This window comes from Spermophilus citellus, assembly GCF_964194105.1.
Source record: "Spermophilus citellus genome assembly, chromosome: 6".
Lineage (NCBI taxonomy): Eukaryota > Metazoa > Chordata > Mammalia > Rodentia > Sciuridae > Spermophilus > Spermophilus citellus.
Window position 1 is genome coordinate 158,176,310 of NC_138187.1, and position 24,062 is coordinate 158,200,371.

The 24,062-nt window shown below is 38.0% G+C and overlaps 1 protein-coding gene across 6 annotated transcripts in view; it reads right to left on the reverse strand.

Annotated features, from left to right (window-relative positions):
• Nucleotides 1-24,062, reverse strand: part of RABGAP1L (RAB GTPase activating protein 1 like) — a 647,569-nt gene that overhangs the window by 232,971 nt on the left and 390,536 nt on the right. The window lies entirely within an intron of this gene.

A 24,062-nucleotide genomic window follows, 5' to 3' on the forward strand; every position in this document is an offset into this window, starting at 1 on the left:
AGAAGAGATGAAGAAATACTGTAAATAGTCACAGATTGCAACTGAAGTGTTAGCTCACATCAGGGATCAGAATAAGCTTATTCTGGGATTTCCACCACAATTTCACTGATTTTTCAATTTGAATGTATGAGCCATTAGCTCAGTGGGCTGTCCCAAGAAGGCTGTGTTTTTCCAAGATGTCCCATTATCCCAGACTCATCTTTGGAATGTGAAAATAAAGAGATGCTCAGAGGATTTGAATTCATTTTAAAAAACCCATTATGGTTTTAGGTGAGGTAGGTCAGATCATGGGAGGCTCGGGCAAAGGGTGGGGGAAAGTAAGACTCTGATATTGATTAGAATGCTAAGGCACTACAAGAGGGAATCCTGAAGGTTCTGGAAGTAGTGCAGGTCTACTATTCTGAGAGACACCCCCCCCCAAAAAAAAATTACCCTGTAGAACCTCTAGAAGTTTTTGAAGACCTTCTGAACTACTCTCCCATTTTCCACAATGCAGAAGAGTAGAAATGCTCCGCTCATCTCTCTTGCTCGGGAAAGGCAGAACAGTCAGTGTTGTAGAGTGCCTGATGCCACATCACACCCACCATTGTAGGTGCTCTGCCTGTCCCACATCTTTAGCAACACTCTAGCCAGGCCAGACAGAAGACACCCAAATAGGTCCCTCACAGGAAGTCCAGAACTCCTTGGAAAGTAACTATCATACCATTCAACCTAACATTTGCTTCTTTGTCTTCAGAGGAAAGGAAATAAGGTTGTATCCTTTAACAAACACTAATAGTGCTTCAAACAGCTGGGGTTGTAACAATAAATGAAGACCCCTTATACTAGATTTTAGGAGGCTAATCAGTAAGTGAATATGCTGATTAAAGGACAAAGAACAAGTTAGCATTTTCTGTAAAAGTGCAGATAGTAAACACTTTAGGTTTTGGGGGGACAAGTACGGTAGCAGTTAACTATAAAAACCATTTTTAAATCAAGGGCAATACAAAAACAAGTTTTGTGAGAAGGGCTCACTAACAACTGAGGTGCTGCCACCATTTTTTTTAAGATAAACATCTCAAGTGTGCTGCTGGAATCCTGGATATGTATCCTACCTATGTGGTAAACTTCATCTTAGGTAATTTCCTTCAATTTGCTTAAAACAATGTTTTGCGATTTTGTGAGTGTAAAAACTGCTTCTGTCCAGGGCAACTGTTATCAAAGATCACTAGAGAGGGTGACCTGAGAAGGGTAAGGGTAGTACCTCCTATCTGCCAAGTCATAGGGAGGAGTCTGGAGTAACAGTGCAGTGTTTGGTTTTGTTTTTTTGTTGTTTGCTTTTTGGTAAAAAATATAATAATAAGGACTGTGGTTGTGGCTTAGTGGTAGAGCGCTCACCTAGCATGTGCAAGGCCCTGGGTTCAATCCTCAGCACCACATAAAAATAAATAAATAAAATAAAGGTACTGTGTTAAAAAAAAAAAAAGATAATAATAAGCTTTTTTTTTTTTTTTTTTTTTTTTTAGAATTTACACTCAGTGAAATGCATACACTTTAATTACATGACTCCCTGAGTTGGGGTATTTTTTTCAGTGCACCATTCCTGAATGACCACACCATTTCAGAACACTCCTTTGTGCCTCATCGTAGTCAAACACCTCTACCCAACTCTGCAATCTGCATTTGGGGTAAAATTGGGGGTTCATAACCCACTTCAATCTAATGTATGAAGTATGATATGTCAAGAGCTTTGTAAAGTTGTGAACAACCAATTAAAAAAAAATAAAAATAAAAAAAAACAACACCTCTACCCAGGCATACATTGATCTGATTTTTATAATAATATGTTAGTTTGGGATTTTGTAAGTTTTTATATAAACAAAATCTTAAAATATGTACTCTTTAGTGTCCAGCTTCTTTTTATCTTTTTAAATTCTTTTTTTCTGCATTTTAATTACACCAAAAGTGTGGTATTCACTGTGACTGTATTTATACATGCACACAATGTAACAATATAATTTGATCAATTCAGTTTCTTTTATTCAGCATGTTTCTGAGATTCTTCTGTGTTGTTGTATGTCTTAATACTTTATTCCCTTTTGTTGCTGAGTAGTGTATTTCTGCACAAATACTGTATGACTTGCTTATCCATTTTCTTGTTTCCAATTTTAGTCTGATCTTTTCAAAGACCTTATTTTGGGTTTTATTATCATTTTGTTTATATGTTTTTTACTTCCCTGATTTCTATTATTATCTTTCTTTATTATTTATTTCCTTCTATTTAATTAGGGTTTCATTTGCTAATTTCCTAGCTTATTAAAATAAAAATTTAGATCTTTCTTCTTGTCTAATGTAGACATTTGAAGCTATGCGCTTGCCTCTAATTTACTGACGTGCTGGTTATAATGCCCATCCTTGTCAACTGTCATCACCCCTGAATGTAGAGAGTCTCAGCCCAGGCTACTTCTCAGCTTAGTGGATCTCACCTCAATAGTGTTTGTAAAGAATTGGGCAATTTCAGCTCCAAAATCCACAGCCTCAGAGGAAAAAAAAACTTGGGGTTATCCTCAGAGGCATGTGTCCAACACAGGCCCAACTGTGGCTACCTTTGCTTTGGAGGATGAGGAGGATGGGCTAAAGTAGGTCTATTTCAGCTCCATCTGCTCGTCTTTTTCTTGGGATGAAATGAACTAGATAATTCATAAATTTCGTCAATGGCTCTTAACAAAGGTTCTATGCTGCATTTATGCTCAAAATTTTAGACTGAATTAATCCATGAGTTATTAATATGGGTTTATTGTAAGTTCTAAAGCAAATGAGTATATATCTTTTCTGTTCCTTGTGTTGTAAATGAAACATATGGGGAAAATATTAAAATCTTGATGTTCTATCTATTTTGTCCAACTTTAACATAAACTATTCATAGATGACTACTTTAAAAAATTATTTCCCTTTGGTCTAGGCCTTCAGAAAATTTCTGAATAGTCACTTGGTAAAATTATGAGAGGAAAGGGGAAAGAAGGAAAGAGAAACATTTATTCGAAATAATTTATATAAATAAAAAATGACAAGATTACTGTGAATTCCAACATAAGGAAAAATCCAACAAATCAAACAAATGGCCAAAACCTACAACAATCAAAGCAGAGGTCAGAATGTCACCAACTGTGCTACTGCACCTCCAAAACCAAACACCAAAATATAAACCTTCACTGACAGATAAATTTCTTCATTCAGATACATGTTTCTCAAATAATCTCTATATTTTTAAGTCAGAGATCTTTTTACTCAGAAGTTGAAATTCCCAAGTTTAAAATATTTAATAAGCTGCTTCAACCCAGAAAGAACTTTGCCTGTATATTTTTTGTGTTTTTGCAAAAACTGTTTAACATTTCTATGGAGGAGCAGTTTCTCATTATTTGCAAACTGAGGAAGAACCCTAAGGAGTGACAGTTTCATCTGACTTTCTACTTCTAGGAGAAGCATTTCAGCATTCATGATGATAAAGCTGAATAGTGGATTGAGTAAGAATCCCCTAAAATTTAAAGGGACATTTTCTTTATTCTTTTTCATTAGTGCATATTAATTATACAGAACAGGGGATTTCACGCTGCCACATTCACTGTGAATTCAACACATTTTGTTCATTTACAGCCCCCACTGCCTTACCCACCCTTACCCACCTGTCCCCTGATTCCTTTCTTCTTATGTTTAAGTCTCCCTCTACTTTCATGTCTTTTCCCCCTAGATTTTACATGAGCGAACATGTGATACTTGTCTTTCTGAGTGATTTATTTTGCTCAACAGGATGATCTCGAGTTTCACCCATTTTCTTGCAAACGATATGATTTCATTCTTCATTATGGCTGAATGATACTCCATTGTGTATACAGACCATATTTTCTTGTTCCATTTATCTGCTGAAGAGCACCTAGGCTGCCTGTAACTTGGCTATTGTGAATTGTGATGCAATGAACATGAGTATGCAGGTATCTCTATAGCATGCTATATCTGGGTCATGTGGCAGTTCTACTCTTGGTTTTGAGGGATCTCTGCACTGATTTTCACAGTGGCTGGACTAACACATGTAAGGGTTCCCCAACCATCCTTGTTAGAATTTATTGTTATTTGTATTTTTGATGATTGCGATTCTGATAGCAGTGAGATAGAATCTCAATATAGTTCTGATTTGTATTTCCCTGATGGCTAAATATAATGAATACTTTTTCATATAACTATTGGAGAAGTATCTGTTCAGTTTAGATGCCTGCTTATTAATTGCATTATTTGTTTTTTGGTGTTTTCAAGTTCTTTATGTATATTCTGGATATTAATCCTCTGTTGGAAAGTAGATGGCAAAGATTTTCTCCCATTCCCTAGGCTTTCTCTTCACATTCTCAATTGTTCGTTGTGTTGTGCAAAGGCTTTTCAATGTACTGTTGTTCAATTTGTCAATTCTTACTATTACTTCCCAATCTATAGGAATCCTATTCAGGAAGGTGTTGCTTATGCCTATATCTTGAAATATTTCCTCTACATTACATATTGAATTGAGTTTTGTGTAGGGTGAGAAACAGGAACTAGTTCCAATCTTCTACATATGGATATCCAGTTTCTCCACAATTGTTCATTAACTAGTCTGTCTTTCCTGCAAAGTACGTTTTTGGCACCCTTGTCAAGGATCAGAGGGCTGTAGCAGCGTGGGCTTACTTCTGTGTCCTGTATTTTATTCTAGTCATCTACATATCTTTTTTTTTTTTTATATCAGCACCATGCTGCTTTTGTTACTATGGCTCTGTAGTATATTTTGAAATCAGGTACTGTGATACCTCCAGCATTGTTCTTTTTGCTCAGGACTGTTGCTTTGGCTATTCTGGGTCTTTTGTTTTTCCATATGAATTTTAGAATTTTTTCTAGTTCTGTAAAGAATGTCATTGGCATTTTGGTGGGGAACATATTGAATCTGTAGACTGCTTTTCATAACATGGTCATCTTCATATTGAATCTACCAATCCATGAGCATATGAGTTTTTCTACATTTTAGTGTCATTTAATTTCTTTCTTCAATGTTCTGAAACTGTCATCATAGATATCTTTTATCTTGTTGGTTAGGTCTATTTCTAGGTGTTTTGTTTATTTATTTATTTTGAAGCTATTATGAATGAAATTATCCTCTTGATTTCTTCCTCAGCTGGTTTGTTATTGGTATACATAAAGGCTATTGATTTTTGAATGTTGATTTTGTATCCTGCTACTTTGCTGAATTTATCAAATCTAAAAGTCTTCTGGTGCATCTTTGTTCTTTCTATTTTTTTAGTTGTCAATGAACGTTTATTTTTTTACTTATATATATGTGGTGCTGAGGATTGAACCCAGTCCCTCACACATGCAAGGCAAGTGCTCTGCCCCAGCCCCTTCTCATGTAGTCTTTAGGGATGTCTAAGTATAGGATCATATCATCCACAAATAGGAATAAAAGTTCAATGTAAAAATATTGATCAGGAGTGGTGAGAGCAGACACCCATATCTTTGGTTCCTGATTTTAGAGAAAATGCTTTCAGTTTTTCTACATTCAGTAAGATGCTGGCTATGAATCTGTCATATATATAGCCCTTATTATGTTGAGGCAAGACGCTTATAGACCTAGATTTTTCGGGGCTTTTACAATGAAGGGTGCTGAATATTGTCAAAGGCCTTTTCTGCATCTGTTGAGATGATGGTGTATTTTTTTATCCTTAAGTGGTATATTTGCATATGTGAAAACATCTTTGCATTCCTGGCATGAAACCAACTCGATTATGGCATATGCCTCCCCTTCTTTATTTAAGATTTTGTTTTTTAAGTTATTTTTTTAAGTTGTAGATGGACACAATACCTTTATTTGATTTATTTTAATGTGGTACTGAGGATTGAACTCAGTACTTCACACGAGCTAGGCAAGTATTCTACCACTGAGCCATAAACCCAGCCCACATATGACCTTTTTAATGTGCTGTTGAGTTCAGTTTGCAAGTATTTTATTAAGGATTTTTGTGTCTACATTCATGAAAGATCTTGGTCTGTAGCTTTCTTTCTTCATCTTGCCCTTATCTGGTTTTGATATTAGAGTGATACCAGCTTCACAGGATAAGTTTGTAAGAATTCCTTCACTTTCTGTTTCATGGAATAGTTTGAGAAGCATTCATATTAGTTCTTCTTTAAAGATCTGGTAAAATTCAGCCACAAATCCATCTGATCCTGGGATTTATTTTGTTGGGAGACTTTGTATTATGACTTCAGAATTATTGCTTGCTATTGGTCTATTTAGGTTTTTATTTTGTGGATTCAATTTTGGCATGTTGTATATGTCTAAAAATATATTTCTTCCAGATTTTCCAATTTATTGGAATATAAATTTTCAAAATCATCCCTAACGATCCTCTGGAATTAAGTGGTATCTATTGTAGTAATATCCCTCTTTTCTTCTCTAGTGTTATTAATTTTTAGGTCTCTTTCTCCTTTCTTTTGGTTAGTCTAGCTAAGTATTTATCAATCTTGTTGGTTCTTTTCAAAGAACCAACTCTGTACCTCATTGATCCTTTGTATTGTTCTTCCCATCTACAATTAATTTTAGCTCTGATTTTTAGTGTTTCCTTCCTTCTGCTGGTTGAGGTTTCACTTGTTCATGTTTTCCTAAGACCTTGACATGTATTACTAGGTTATTTATTTGAGATCTCTCTGATTTTCTGATGTAGATATTCATAGCTAAAAACTCCCCTCTTAAAACTATAAAAGCACCATTTTCATTAACCACACCCAGAAAATTTAATCAAAAGCCTTTTTGGTGATTACAATGTTTTCTGAATAATATTCAGTTCTGTGAAACATCTGTTTTGTAAATGAAAATCAGTTTCCATACAATAATTAAATTATTTTATAGAAAAAGTCATTAACTGGTAAACAATGATCCAGATTATTTTTCTCAGGCTGTGGACAATTCTTTCAGGTTATACAATATAGAGACCCTGAGCCCAACAGAAGAAAAAGTAGGCCCAAATCTTCACTATGTTGCCTTAGGACCTGACTTCTTTAACAAGACTCCTAAAGTGCAAGAAGCAAAATCAACAATCAATAAATGGAATGGATTCAAACTAAAAAGCTTCTTCTCAGCAAAGGAAACAATAACTTGAAGAGAGAGGCTACAGAATGAGAGAAAACCTTTACCTCACTCACCTCGAATACAGCACTAATCTCCAGGATATATAAAGAACTCAAAAAACTTAATATCAAAAAACAAATAACCCAATCAATGAAGGCTAAGGAACTGAAAAGACACTTCACTGAAGAACTATGAACAGTCAACAAATATATGAAAAAATGTTCAACACCTCTAGCAACTGAAGAAATGCAAATTAAAACTACTCTAAGATTTCATCTCACTCCAGTCAGAATGGCAATTATCAAGAATACAAACAGCAATAAGTGTTGGCAAGGATGTGGGGGAAAAGGCACACTCATACATTGCTGGTGGGACTGCAAATTGGTGCAACCATTCTGGAAAGCAGCCATAAATATTCCTCAGAAAACTTGGAGTGGAACCTCCATTCGACCTAGCTATCCCACTCCTTGGTATATACCCAGAGGTCTTAAAATCAGCATATTACAGTGACACAGCCACATAAATGCAACTCAATTCAGAATGGCTAAACAATGGAACCAACCTAGGTGCCCCTCAACAGATGAATGGCAAAGAAAATGTGGTATATATACACAAAGGAATATTACTCATCCTTAAAGAAGAATGAAATTATGGCATTTGCAGGTAAATGGATGGAGATGGGGAATATCATACTAAGTAAAATAAGCCAACCCCCCCAAACCATAGGCAGAATGTTTTCTCTGATATGCAGATACTAATTTATAATAAGGGGGATGGGCACTAGGGAAGAATAGAGGCACTTTGGATTACATAGAGGGGAGTGAAGGGAAGGGATAGGACATAGGGATAAGAAGGATAGAAGAATAAATCGGACATTATTATCCTATGTACACATATGACTACACAATCCGTGTGATTCTATATCATGTACAACCAGAAAAATGAGAAGTTATACTCCATATATGTATGATGTGTCAAAATGCATTCTACTGTCATGTATAACTAAATGGAACAAATAAAAAAAGAAATTTGGTAATTCAAGGTAGTATTTGTATACATACCTGATAAGACTCAAAGCTGCTTTGTTTCTTCAAAAAAGATATTAGCTTTGCTAAGAGATAATTTCACCACTCACAATTATACTACAGAAGGTTGTCCTTACTTATGGGTTAGGATACATATCTCACTCTTAAATTTTCACAAAAAAAAATAATGACTACATGTTTCCTTCAAAGCTCTCAATTTACACAAAACATATGCTAGAACTATGAGAGTTACAGGAGCTTGTAAATACCACTATATTTTAACTATAACTCAGCTTCTGTCTAGAACCACCTACAACATATGACATTTTTAAATCAGGTGATAAAGAAGCAGCCTTTCAGGTATTGAAAACTCTCATCACTTAAAAATGATTTAGTCTTTTATATAATATCGCATTTACTGAAGTACAATTTGCATACAGTATTTCACCCTTTGCTCATTTTTTTTTGAGAAAGACACACACTTAGAAATACTGCAAGTCTTCAAATGTTATCCCTGTATGAAGCTAAATAATGAGGAAGCACAATACTTAATTCCACAGAACTCTCTTTAATAAGCTCATATCTTGCATTACATATGTAACCCCTCAGACTTCAAAAAACTCAACTCTAGACCCAGGTGCATTCAGGAATTACCCATTTAGCCAGATCTATACACCTTTTGTAAAGACACACTGAAGTCACTGTCTTCCATATTACCCTGCATATGTTCCAGGAAAATTACTAACATGACTTTTACCCTCAAAAGTTTCCTAATTAGGATGGTAAATCATGGAGTCATCCATTACATATCAGGATCTCAATACAAAAAAGTCTCTAATTTTGTGCCTGAAAAATACATGCCCTTATTTTTAAGTATATGCTAACAAGATTATAAAATATATATAGTTCAGTGTTTTATTTTTGCCTTAACTGCCAGGAATTAATAATCAAATGCATTACTCAACACTAGAAAATACCTCATCTCTGCTACTTTATAATATCCATTCCTCTTGGTCACTGTATTTTGCTATGAGCCAATCATCAGCCGGCAGCTGGAAGGTTGCTGGCAGCTGGAAGTTTGCTAGGGCCCCTTTGGCTGTGGCTCAAGAACAGTCAGGGCATACGTTGATACAATACAAAAATGTAGCCCATGGCTTTTTAAGGAGGAGTTGTTAGATATATCACAATGGAACCATCATGGTGAAGATTTAAAAAGAATAGAAAAGAACAACCCAGGGACTCTGCCAGTTGGCACATTGCCATTGTGGGCATTGGTATCTGGTTTGCTTAGTCCAAAGCCTTCAGTTCAGACAAAGGTAGAGGAAGGAGAAGACACATTGATTCAAGTAAAAGAGAAGGTCTCTCAAGTTAGTCAGAAAGAGGAAAAGATTCAAGTAAAAGAGAAGGTCTTTCAAGCTAGTGAGACAGAGGAAGGAAGTTTAGAGCAGAAAAAGCCATCAGGGGAAAAGTTACAACAGGAGACTGCTAATAACACCTTTCTATCAGAGAGCGTAAGTGTCCAACCAACAGCACCACCTCTACAGGAGACTGCTACTAACAGCATGCTGTCACCAGAGGGCATAAGTGTCCAATCAACAGCACCACCTCCATATGCTAGGAGGCTCCCAACCCCCGCAGTTGATAGTTGGTATCCTGAGACAGGATCTCAAGTATGCCCTGTATTTGAGGTAGGAGGGCAGCGAATTTACCAGGGTTTAAATTTCAAAACAGTGAAGGAGCTAAAAGAGGCTGTAACAACCTATGGTCCTCAAGCACCCTTCACTGTAAGCTTGGTCGAATCCATTACCAACTTAAATATGACGCCAGCAGATTGGGCTAATATTTGTAAAGCTGTGCTAAATGGAGGACAATACCTGTTATGGAAGGTTGCCAATGAGGAATTTTGCAAGGAGACAGCTAGGCGAAATGCAGCAGCTGGTTATTCTCAGAGAAATCTAGATATGTTGTTAGGAAAGGGACCTTATGAGGATCAGCAGCAACAAATTGCATATGATCCTGGTGTATACTCACAAATTGCTGTAGATGCAGTTAAGGCATGGAAGACTTTACAAGGACATGGAGGTTTACAAGGTCAATTATCTAAGATAATACAAGGAGCTAATGAACCTTACGCTGAATTTGTAGATAGGCTTATTCAAACAGCTACCAGAGTTTTTGGGAATACAGAACAAGCAATGCCATTAATAAAACAACTGGCTTATGACCAAGCGAATCGTTGATGCAGAGATATCATTAGACCATGGAAACAGGAAGATTTAAACACATATATTAAATTATGTAGAGACCTTAATGAACAAGAGCAAGTCATGGCAGCTGCAGTAAAACAGGCTTTAGATGCCAGAGACATTAATGAACAAGGGCAAATTGTGGCAGCTGCAGTAAAACAGGATTTATATACCAGGCCAAGAACATGTTACAATTGTCAACAAACAGGACATTTTAAAAGGAATTGCCCCATAGGAGGAGGGTTTAACAAAACTAGGTATCAAAGGAGTAGAATACCCGGTATTTGCCCACGATGCCGTAGAGGGAGACATTGGGCTAATGAATGCCGTTCTCAAACCACCATAGAGGGTACTCCATTATCAAAAAACAAACAAGGACAAGGTGTTTATCCACAATATCGTGGACAAAGGCATCGGGCTCCGTTGCCAAAAAATGGACAGGGGGCCCCAATGCTCCGGGGCCCCAAACCACAAATATACGGAGCACTGGAGGAACCCAGCAACCCCATCAGGGTAGTGCCCAGGACACATTGTCCATCAGATCCCTCATCAGACAAACCAGAGGGAGCACAGGGTTGGACATCTGCGCCTCCGCCAGATCAGTACTAACTCCAGAGATGGGAGTTCAAATCATTCCCACAGGGGTAAAAGGACCTCTTCCCAAAGGAACAGTAGGTTTATTATTGGGACGCAGCTCTTCTACTCTAAAAGGACTTTTGATAAGTCCTGGGGTAATTGATCCCGATTATGAAGGTGAAATAAAAATTGTAGCCAGTTCTCCAAAGGGTATATCAATAATTTCACCAGGAGATAGAATAGCACAGTTACTAATAATACCAAGCCTACATGATAAATTTTCCAGTCATGCTGTAGAAAGAGGTTCCAAGGGATTAGGCTCCACAGGTGTAGATTCGGCTATGCTTTCTTTAAATTTAGATTCTCGCCCCATGCTAAAACTAAATATTCAAGGACATGAATTTAATGGGCTACTGGATACAGGTGCAGACCTTAGCATCATCTCTCGTCAAGAATGGCCAAAACATTGGCCATTACAACAAGCCACTCAAACGCTTCGAGGCCTAGGAGTGGCGACTAATCCCGATAGAAGCGCAATGGTGTTAGATTGGAAGGATCCTGAAGGAAGTGAAGGAACTATACAGCCATATGTATTGGATCATCTTCCCGTAAATTTATGGGGACGAGATGTCTTAGATCAATTAGGTTTGACATTAACAAATAACATCAATCAAAATGCACCCACTATTATGGCTAGACAAGGGTTTAGGAAAGGAAAAATATTAGAAAAAAAAGAACAAGGTATAGCAGCACCAATACAAATAGATCAAGGAACAAACAGACATGGGTTGGATTTTCACAAAGGGCCACTGAGACAATAAAAATTACATGGAAGTCAGAAAGACCAGTATGGGTTCCTCAGTGGCCCTTGACTAAAGAAAAGATACAAGTAGCCCATGATCTGGTCAAACAACAATTAGCGGAAGGACATATACAACCTTCTGTATCTCCCCACAATACTCCCATTTTTGTCATCAAAAAGAAATCTGGTAAATGGAGATTATTGCAAGACTTAAGAGCCATTAATAATGAAATGGTCATTATGGGACCTGCTCAATCGGGGATTCCTCAATTGTCTGCTTTGCCAAAAACTTGGTATGTTTTAGTTATAGATATTAAAGATTGTTTTTTTTCAATTCCAATTCATCCTGAGGATAGTCCACGTTTTGCATTTACTATCCCTGCACTGAATCATGAAGGTCCTGATCAGAGATATGAATGGAAAGTACTCCCTCAAGGGATGGCTAACAGCCCAACTATGTGTCAAATTGTTTTCTTTTAGTGCCTTCTGGAATGTTACATAATTTTTTCTTTAGCCATTATTGCCAGAATTCCTATCTTCATCCCAGTGCCGGTGAAGACAAAGATAAAACTAATCTACAGTTTCTGCAATAGCCATCACTGAACTGCTTGCAGAACTTGCCTAAACTATGTGTCACTTGTATGCATTGTGAACTCACTTGTATGCATTGTGAACTATCTGTTGGTGCAGCGACTTGTGGTAGTGTTGGGGTATTTTTGCTGATGATGTCATCGGTGGTACAATTTTTCCAACAAGAGCCATCAGTTGGCTTGGTGTATCTTCCTCCCTTCTGCTTGTCATGACAAAGACCTATCCACAGGTGTGGCTGTATACTGGACCGGTAGTCAATGACAGGTAAGATCCAATTACAATGGTACCAACCTAAGACAGGAGGCTGACGCCCTGAGGTCAGCTCATCCGAAGACGGGTAAGGACCATATGTAGTATTGGACAACCTAAGGCAGGCACGGTCCCCAAGCCACATGCTTGTTGTTTAAACAGAGAGGGGGAGATGTTGAGAGCCACAGCCAAAGGGGCCCCAGCAAACTTCCAGCTGCCAGGAACCTTCCAGCTGCCGGCTGATGATTGGCTCACAGCAGCCCCAGCAACATCTAGCTGATTGGCTCCTCTGCGGTGATGTTCATTGGGCTGTTTCCCTGCCCTTCAGACTGCCAGCTGATGATTGGCTCACAGCGGCCCCAGCAACATCTAGCTGATTGGCTCCTCTGCGGTGATGTTCATTGGGCTGTTTCCCTGCCCTTCAGACTGCCAGCTGATGATTGGCTCACAGCGGCCCCAGCAACATCTAGCTGATTGGCTCCTCCACGGAGCTGCTCATTGGGGGACTTCTTTGGCTCCGCCCACACGACCCAGCCAATCGGCCTCAAGAGCAGGAGGATTGTGGGAGGTGGTGAGGGTTGTGTGGGGGTGAGAGGCTTGTGGGAAGCCGGTGGTGGCAGTTGGGCTCTGAGGGTTTTTCCTGAGGAGCTGTTTTGTTTGGCCTGTGTGGTTCTAAAAATAAAGTTTGTTTCTTTTGACAAGTGGCTCCTGAATTGTGCCCAGCCAGACTGCGGCAGTATTTATTCATTTTACATAAATTTCAATTTTGGAAACTCTTTTAGGTCTTTCAGTAAGTAAAAGGGCAATCACTCAAAAAATCATTGCGGTACTATTGTTCTCTTTTAACCTTTTTCTGCTAATGATGATAATCATCACACTCACCTCTAATGAGAGAAAAATTAGGTTGTTGGAGTTATTATTAATTTTTAATGAATTTGAAAGAAGCTTTTCCTAATTATTACCAATTTCCAGAGCCTAAATTTTAAAAACTGGAAGATCAATTAATTTAATTTCTTTGATTTATATAGTTATATTTCTGTTGGCTTAATTTGCACTTCCATTCAGAGCTCATGTGCATGGGGGGGGTATGCACACACTGGGGAACAGAAGGATACAGAAGAATGCAAGAGGAAAAGAGGAGATGGTTTAATCCTATCCCTATTTGGAGTGCTTCTGATTATAAAGACCTTTTTCATGAAGAAGGAACTCTGGAGACACTTGCTGATGAGAAAGCATCTTATACAAATGATAAAGATGTTCTCAGTACTTCCCCTTCCTCAAAAAAGATGTCTAGTCAAGGATTCCTTGCAACTGTGGGTCTCCAAAATTTAATTATGCTTCATTAGAACTACATCATTTTAACAAATGCTGGACCCCTTTTTGTACAAATATATTTAATATTGTTGAGAATTGTGCTGCTTCTATGTCCATTTCTGCTATGAGAGAAGTCCAGTCAAACATGAAGGCCCATGAATGATCAGAGAAGATAAATTCAACAATCCCACAGCCTACTTTCTAACTAGAGAGCTAAGGATAAAACCACAAATCAGTAATGCCTGAATCTTACTTTCTAGCTGCTTCATATTTTGGTTTGGGTTAGCAATAAAAATGATTTTTCAGAGACCACCTTCTAAACTCATACTATGGATGAATAATAGATTTTTATGCACAGCTTAAAAAACAAAATGTTCTGGCAAGTTTCCCCCTGGAGTTCTTAAAAGCACTATTTTGCTTTAGCCTAGGCTTCCTCTGAGTTGAACAGAATCCTTTCCCTTTTCAAAGCTTGCATCTTCTTAAGCCTGAACCTTCCCTGCTCTCACTTTAATTGCTTTCTGGCTGACTGCTGCACCAGCACAAAACCATCTGGGTTTCACTTCTGGTGATGGATGAGTAGCTTCTATTGGACCAATCTTCCCCTGATTACAAACTGAAATTGTACCAGGAAAAATACAGAAAATAATTACCAGAGAATATTGAAGAACTAAATGAAAGCAGGCAGAAACTAGAGGACAGAATACACTTGGAAAAGGGAATGACCATTCTTTGTCTTTTGCGAAAGGCGAGGTTCCATTCATTAAATGGTACCACACTGGAGTGGCAAAAACTTAGATATAAAACTAATGTCTCAGTGACTTAATGAGACAGAGAACATAATGGTGTGACCCTAAAAGATAGGATGTAAGAGAGAGAATTTTGAATAAAAGAGAGCAACAAAGCAACAGCAAAATGTATATACTCTACAATTCCAATTATATAAAGTTCTATAATAAGTCAATCTAATACAAGACTGGAAGGATAAGAGGGATGTCTTAGATTACCCAGTTATACAGTTGTAAATAATGAAATGGCATTCTTCACATGTGTATTTCACTGAAAGTAAATTTTGCCTACAAAAAGAACTGCTAATAATATAAATACCAAACTCTAATCAATAATACACGTGTTCCTGTGTTTAGGCATAGGTATACTGATGTCCACAACTTACATTGAAATGGCATAATATATTAAAATCAATTAGCAGAATATACAGGTGGATGTACGGATGTGTGATTAACAGAATGTTAACTAGAATCTAGGCAGCAGACTGATAGTTGTTCACTGTGCAATTCTTTCAACTCTTCTTTTATATTTTAAAAATTTCAAATAACAGTTTGTAGCTATACCCTGTCCTTTTTTCTGCCCTGGACTATAAAGTTTATTGTTCTGGTCAGGTTCCTAAGAGTACTTTACATATTAATTCAGCAAGCCAGACTTACTGTGCACCTATTATTCATTAAATGCTACACTTAGTAAGGCAGCTGCAAAAATGAAAAGACACAGGTCAGCTAAGGGTCTTAGGGAAGAGACCAGTACATGCAATGGAAAGTCCACAGTGAGAGAAGTGCCCGTGGAGATGTGGAACTACCACTGGTCTTGGATTATCTTAGAATCATGAAGGAATGCCTGCAGTCTCACAGCTAGATTAGCCCTAAATATTTATCTGTAGATAAATTACATGGTGGCTCATGCCTGTAATCCCTCTTTCCTCCAAAACACTCTGTGACACATGCAAACCTGATATAGGAAATAAAGGATATTTCTCTCTGGGCCCAGGAATGGAGACATACAGTGCTAGAACACTTGTACACAAGCAACTTGATGGTAAAGATGAGGCAAGCTCAGGTTCATAAGAATGACAGGAAAATCAAAAGGCATTTTCTGGGGCTGGGGCTGGGGCTCAGTGGTAAAGTACTTGCCTAATATGTGTGAGGCACTGGGTTTGATCCTCAGCACCATATGAGAAATAAGTAAATAAAATAAAGTTATTAAATAAAAAATTCTCTGACCAGATACAAGGGCTGCTGTTTGAGCATGAGAGAACCAGTCAGACCCCAAACAGCTTAGCTTCGTGGCCCAGCTAAGGTAGCTGACATATTTGATAACTGGTTGGCCATCAATGAACATTGGTGAAGATTTCATCACTTTTAATTGTGACATAAATGTTTCTCCAAATTCTAACCTAAATATTGAGCTGTCAAGATTTTTTTCAGAATAATTCTAAGAGCAATGGTGTAAACAGACAATAGTAACTCAGACTTCCTTCTCACTTTAACAGGGCTTGACATACACAAAAAGTAATTTGTCATTTATTGGACAGATAAACTCTTTAACCTATCACCAATGAGCTTCTTCCAACATGAGGTTAAAACAAAAAATATCAGCCTTTGGATTATTCTTCTTGGCACCAATCGCCCCCAGTGAGTAGGTCACGGAATCAAATATAAAATATATGTAACAAATTCTTTAGCATTGCAAAACATGGAGGCCCACACCTGTAATCCCAGTGACCCAGAAGGTTGAGGCAGATGGATCACAAGTTCCAAGTCAACCTCAGCAAATCACCAAGGCCCTGTCTCAAAATGTGGCTCAGTGGTTAAGTGCACCAAAAAAAAAAAAAAAAAAAAAAAAAGCACTACCTACTGACCCAAGTGTTTACATATATTAATTTATTTAATCTTTACAACTCCCTGGGGCAAGTACTATTACTGTTTGCATTTTAAAGATGAAGAAACTGAGGCACAAAGAGGACAAGTAACTTGTCCAGACAGAAAAATAGAGCCAGAATTCAAACTAAATCACCTAGTGCTTAGCAACACTAGAAAGTACTTCAAACTGTGGAAGTCTTGAAGTTCCAAAGTTCAAGCTTTTTACTGCTGTCTAATTGGTTTCTAGATCTTTTGCATCTTAAATGACTGTTGACATACGTTACCACATTCTGTTTGATATGTACCCCATAAATATTCATAAACTAATCACAGAGATGATTTTTGTTAGATAATATAGAGGAATAATAATCACAAAATTCACAGAGTGGTAACTCTGGTGGGGGAAGGCTAGTTGGAAAAGGAATACCTGGGGGTATACAAAAACATTGGTAGTATTCTGTTTTATAACTTGTAGGCATAAGGATGCTACATTTTTATTTTTTTAATCATAAATTCAAATTATTTACTCATTTGAATGTGACACATTTCATAATTTTAAAAGTTTAATTAGAATATTTTAAAAATTACTTATTAGCAATCATTCATTCAATGGTTGTGTTATTTCAATTTTAGTGGCATCTTCAGAATATAAATACATGAAAGATGCCCGTCAAGGTTGCGTTGGAGTTTAATGCAGTGAGCTGGCAGCTGGAAGTTTGCTGGGGCCCCTTCGGCTGTGGCTCTCAACATCTCCCCCTCTCTGTTTAAACAACAAGCATGTGGCTTAGGGACCGTGCCTGCCTTAGGTCATCCAATACTACATATGGTCCTTACCCGTCATCGGATGAGCTGACCTCAAGGCGTCAGCCTCCTGTCTTAGGTTGGTACCATTGCAATTGGATCTTATAACACACACACTGCACCACACAGCTCTTCAGGAATTCCCTCAGAGCCCAACTGCCACCACCGGCTTCCCACAAGCCTCTCAACATCCCCAACTCCTCCTGCTCTTGAGGCCGATTGGCTGGGTTGCGTGGGTGGAGCCAAAAAAAGTCCCCCAATGAGCAGCTCCGTGGTCTGAAAGGGCGGGGAAACAGCCCAATGAGCATCACCGCAGAGGAGCCAATCAGTTGGCAGCTAGAAGTTTGCTGGGGCCCCTGTGAGCCAATCATCAGCTGGCAGCTGGAAGTTTGCTGGGGCCCTTTAGGCTGTGGCTCTCAACAGCAGTGGTTAAAATAGTGAAACAAATACTCAATGAAAAGAGCTCTTCTTGGAGATAACTCTACATATACACAGTTGATTCTTGTTCTTAATAGTCTATGAGGCAGCCACTGCATTGAGTTAGAGAATACTGAATTTGTGCCCCACAGATTAGAGGGTTAGGCTCCTGTGCACCTATGGCCAGTATCCAGTCAAGACACAGCTTGTTTCATGTTTGTTTCTGTTTAAAGGTTCCTTGTTTGATACATACTGTTGATGCATTAATGTTAAACTCATAGACAACTGCACTCTACCTCATGCCTCAATAAAGATTTTCTAATGCACGTTTTTGTACGGGTGATCAGAATCACCTAGTGCTTAGCAACACTAGAAAGTACTTCAGCACTATGCTTGGGAACCATTTCAGGAAAATCACCAACAAAGAGCACAAAAATGCACAAACACGACAATAAATACACTGAAATACTTGTTTATGGAACAAAAGTTGAAATAAGAAGACATACTTAATCTACCTGAGCTTAAAATATACGCACTAGATGGCTCAAATTTCTTGATATTGCATATTCACATGTGAGCAAATGACCAGAAACACCCACAATTAGTGCCAATTTTTTAGGCTGCAAACAAATTGGTAATACCAAGTACGCAAATCTGCAAGCATAGAATCCATGAATACTAAGGATTGACATATATATGTATTCATATTCAGAATTAAGTTGAAATAGCTTATCTCTGCCATTAGCTGACAAAATAAATCAATACAAAGTGTTTTTAATTAATGAATCAAAATTGTTATTGATTAGAATCATGAATTATTAGTTTCTGGAAGGGTCCCAACACAAGAAAAATTAAGTATTAATATAGGTACAGTCTCAGACTATAATTATATATTTTAAAATGTATAATACTCTTATTAAAAGTTTCCAGTCCTCAATAGTCTTTATCATATTTCTTTTCTCCCAAGCTTTTGGAATCATTATCAATTACGTGTTTTTTTATTCCTTTTGTATTCTGTATAGGTAGTCCATGGTGATAAACAGATCATTTCCTAAAAGTTCATTTACCATATTCTTTTTTTTTTGAAACTCAGACTGTGTTTTACCATAAAAGCAATACAGTTTTGAGAATCTCAGACTAGACTAGATTTCTTTTTTAAAAATATTTATTTCCTTTAGTTGTACACAATACCTTTGTTTTCATTTATTTACTTATTTTATGTGGTGCTGAGGATTGAACCCAGGGCCTTGCACGCGCTAGGTGAGTACTCTACCGCTGAGCCACAACCCAAGCCCTAGTCTAGATTTCTATAGAGCCCAGAACAATAATTTGTTAATAGTGAAGTACTCTAAAATCATGGCTTCAAAATTTACTTAAAAGTTTTCTATTAGGGGTTATGAATGCCACTAATTTCAAACTAATGCCACATCTTAAATTTGAGCTCTACCAGTTAAAGAATTGCTTATCTTCTCTAAACTTTCCTTTCATTGAGGCAACAAATATTTCTTGTATACTATATGGTGTTAGCAGAGGACAAAATGGACACGAAAACTGCTCTCATAAAGCTTATTTTCTAGTGGGAAGATAGATAATAGCTATGCTAAACATTTATATGGTATGTTTCAAGTATTAAGTGCAATGGTGAAAAATAAAGCACGGAAAGGGCTAAGAAGAGATTGCAACTTTAAAGAGAGTGGCTAAGGTAGGTCAGACTGCCTGGGAGAAAAGCACCTGAGCAGGAGTTCAGAGAGGTCACAGAGCAAGCCATGGAGCTCTCTGGGAGTGGAGTGTACCAGGTAGAGAGAACAGCCTATACCAGGGCTCTGAGTGTGAGCACATCTGGCACCAGTGGCTGGGACAGAATGCACAAGAGACAAATAGTTAGACTTGAAGTCTTCAGCCTGGTAAACCTCTGTAGAGTCTTTAGCTTTTACACGGAATGAAACAAAAAGCCACTGGAAGCTGAAAGACCAGGTAGGAGATGATGTTAGTTTTGAGCAGGATGGCTATAGTGAAGGTCATGAGAAATGACTGGATGATGGATATACTGTGAAGGTAAAGCCAGTAAGATTTCACAATGGATTCGATGTGAGATGCTGGATATGGCAGTCACGTGCATGCAGCCTGCTGATCCTTCATGGCTGCAGAAGAGCAGGCGTTGGACCTGGAATATTTCCTTACATAGAGATAAGTCTACTGGGCTTGTCATCTTCTCTAGGAATGTCCTTCCTTGTTCCAGGTGTGATTTGTACTTCTTTGCTCTGTTTAACCATGTGTGTCATATGGCACCTGGCTGACCCTACTGCTACTTCTGTTCCTGGTGAGGAGGGAACAAAGTCCCTGATCTGCAGCAAAGATCATCTCCTGCATCAGCTGTGGTGCAGGGCGGGAGAAAACTGGCCAGGTTGGACCAAAGCTCAATATTGATGCTGATCTCACTTAGTCTCATCTCTGTGTGAGTTGTTCCATCCATGGTCTGTGTGAGTCATGTCTATTTTGGTAACCCTGACACTTGCAAACCATGCAGCGTGCTGATATCCTGGGACTGCTGCTACTGGTGGTAGGCAACAGTGTCCCTTGTTCTGTTTGTGGTTAAAGAGAAAGAAAGGAGACTCCAGGACAATCCAATGTCTCTGGAATAAGCAGCTGAAAGAATGGAGTTACCACCAGCTGAGATCAAAAGGTCCGCAGGTGAGCAGGTTGTATAGGAAAAATCAAACTTTGAGTTTTAGATAGGCTATGTTTAAGGTATCTGCTAGCAGTTAAATATATAAGTCTGAAGTTTAAGTAAGAAGTTGAGGTTTAAGTTTATAAAATCTAACAGTTATCCCAGTACGCAAAGTATCCACAGGACTAGATGAGACTTATCATTGCAATAAATGTAGATTAAAAGAAAAGTCCAGAGACTTAAATTGGGAGGTTAGGAAAGAAAAGAATGAGCAAAAGACATCAAGAGTGAAAAATGTACATTAAAAATAAGGAAGTGATCAATAGCCCAAGATATTGCTGATAGATCAGGGGGAAGAAGATTAAGATTAGGTTGTTAGAGTTATAAAGTAGAACACATTTTTGTTCAAGCCATTTTCAGAGCAGTGGTACAAGTGAAATCAGGACTGAAGAGAGTGAAATAGAGAGTAGTGGGAACGGAATCGGGTTCAGTAAATACAGACAAATCTTTTTGAGAATTTTTTTGGTAAAGTGAAGCAGTCATCTTTATCTGTAACATAAAGGTAAGAACACTAGCCACCATATTATACAAGGATTAAACACAATGCCCAGCACACAGTCAAGTGCTGAATAAATGGTAGCAATTTCAGGCTGATGTTCAGGAGAATTACTGTGTTCTTTCAAACATTCCATTTGATCCACCATCAAGGATGAATTAAAAAGCTGCCCTGGATGGGTTTTATTAGTGAGTAAAAAATTCTTATGGATTCTTGGATTCCTTACCTTCTTGAGAATGACCAGTTTTCTTTAGGTCCAACAAACCACCAATTTGTTGTACCTTCTTTTCACTTTTTGAAGCCAGATATGCCAGTGTAGGCCTAAGACAACTTTGTAAAATCTCACAAATAAAATTCAGGAAGAACAGAAAGGGTAATGAAATTTACCCTTAAAAGGTCATTAACTTTCCTGTTCCCTTCCTGAAGCCATTAGGTAGAACAAGACAGACACCCACAGGGGTAGCATAGTGTAGGATGACACCCTAACTCAGATGAAAAGGCCTCACATGTAGGAAAATAGGTAATCAAGAAGGGAGAATCAGCACATGACAATACGAGCAAGGGTCTGCATAGAGCGATTCCCTGGCACAGGGGGTTAGAAAAGGGCATCTTTATTCAAGGAATGACAGAAGCAATGGGAGACTGGTGGTGACAGAGGGAGATGCTGCCCAAATGGACAACTATATTAGGATAATGGAAGCTACATGTCTCACTGGGAGAAAAAAGGAGCTAAAACTACTGGAAGGGAAAACACTAAGATTAATCCTCTGGTGCTGGATTGGAATTAGAAGTGTTGCTATAATTCTATTAGTTTTCAACATACACAGGTTGATAGAGAAACAAACTAGACAGTGACTTCAGCAAAAGAAAAAGAAAAAAAAGAGGCCAGAATAAGGATCTGCGAAATTTGCTTCTCCCTAACAGCAGAAATAGTCAGATTTTGGAACTCTGTTCATTAACCAAAGGCTTGCAGCAGCCTGGAAATTATTTACTCCAAGAAACAATGAATGTTGGTATGAACAGGGAACTCTGGCTTTTTTTTTTTTTTTTTTTGGTACCTTGCAGAATTTTTAACTTGCTTTACAGCGCCATCCCCCAACCTTCAGATCCATGACAACCTTTAAAATGAACAGGCTGCATGTGGAATGATAACAAGCAGTCTGGCAGCCATCAGAGGGACAAGGTTAGACTCCTGTAAAGCCTCATTCCCAGAGAGGCTTGACTGTGTTACTCTGGAACATTCTATTTGTTACACTCACTCAATACGAAAGCCTTTTCCTTGGAGCAATTCTCAAAAACAGTTACAAGCAATTGTTTAATATTGTGGCTGTCTGAGATGGTGAGTAAAAATCTCTGTTCAATCATTAGCTGACCACCAAGTAGAGATTTTAGTGACAACTCTTGACAAAGAATACAGACTTTACAGAATTAGTTCACAACATACTAATTAAAAAGTTTAAAATTAAGGAAAATCTAGGGAATGAAATTTCCATAATGGCTTTGAAAGACTCAGACATACCTCTCAGAATCTAGAGAGCTAAACTTGTGTGCAAAGCCCCTCACAGTACAAGGCTTTCTGCATGCTCAGGAAGGACCTGAAAAGGCTCTCACCTCTAATTTCTGGCTCACCTTGAAAAAGTGAAGGCAAGACAAAGTTTTCAGTCAACTAGCTGAATGACAGGAAGGTGTACCCAAACACACTTACAAAACCCCTTAGCAAAGACTGGGAGAACTACTGAGTCTAGGAAGTTAAGAAAAAACTCTGTTAAGTTACTAGTTGAGCACCAAGAAGAGATTTCAGGGGCCATACTTGACAAAGAATACAGAATTTACAGAATTTATTCACAAAAATCACTGATCAAATATACTACTATAAGAAAAAACAACATCCAAAAAATCCACACAGACAGAATATAGATTAATTATTGCCAGGGGTTGAGGGAAAGGGGTGAAAGAAAGTGACTTCAAATGGACACAGGGTTTCTTCTTTAGACTGATGGAAATGGTCTGGAATTAAAGTAGTGGTGATGGTTGCATAACCTTGTGAATACATTAAAATCCACTGAATTGTATGATTTTATAAGGGGTGAATTTTATGGCTTGTAAATTATATCTCAATAAATAAAAACATAAATACAAATGCATGCTTGTATGTACATGCAGGCAGTATGTGCTGATATCTCCCTAGCTCTGTCCAATGACATGGTTTGCAATGCCACTCTAATAACAACAATCATTCCTAGGGTTTCTTACCATTTTGATTAAAAGAATAGCCAGTTCTCTTTGGAGAAATGGCTTATTTCAGAGTTGGGGCAGAGAAGTAAACCTTAATGTGTCTGAAAGAGACATAAAGAAAGGCCACACACAAAGAATGACAGAATATGTCTCAAGGACACAGAAATCAGCTTGTGGGTCTCTCCCTGGCCAAACTGAACACCAAAACAAACAGTGATAGTAAGAGAATACAACAGATTGAATAAAATAAGAATTCATAAGTCCACATGGATGTGATAATAAATAATGAATAAATTGAAAATCTGATTCAAAATGGGACATTTATATGGTTACAAAGTGTCTTTACACAAAATATCTATTAACTACAAACTAGGCACAGTGATTCACACCTGTAATCCCAGAGGCTCGGGAGGCTGAGGCAGAAGGATCTCTAGTTCAAAGCCAGTCTAAGCAACTTAAGGATGCACTTAGCAACTCAGGGAGATCCTGTCTCTAAAAAAATATATATTTTTTTAAAAAAGGGTTGGGGTCATGGCTCAGTGGTTAAGTACCCCTGGGTTCAATCCCCAGTACCAAAAAAAGAAGAAGAATAAGAAAAAGAAGGAGGAGGAGGAGGCGGCGGCGGCGGCTGGTAGACAATACCTTACTTATGTGATCAAAGCAATACTCATCAATAATGGAAAAAGCTAAAACTATAAACTACCTCAGGGGAACAAGTAGGAACAGATTATTCCTTCTGTTTTATTCCTGCCAAAGATGTATAACCTGATTCTAACCAGGACAAAACATCTCACAAACCTAAGTTAAAGGACTT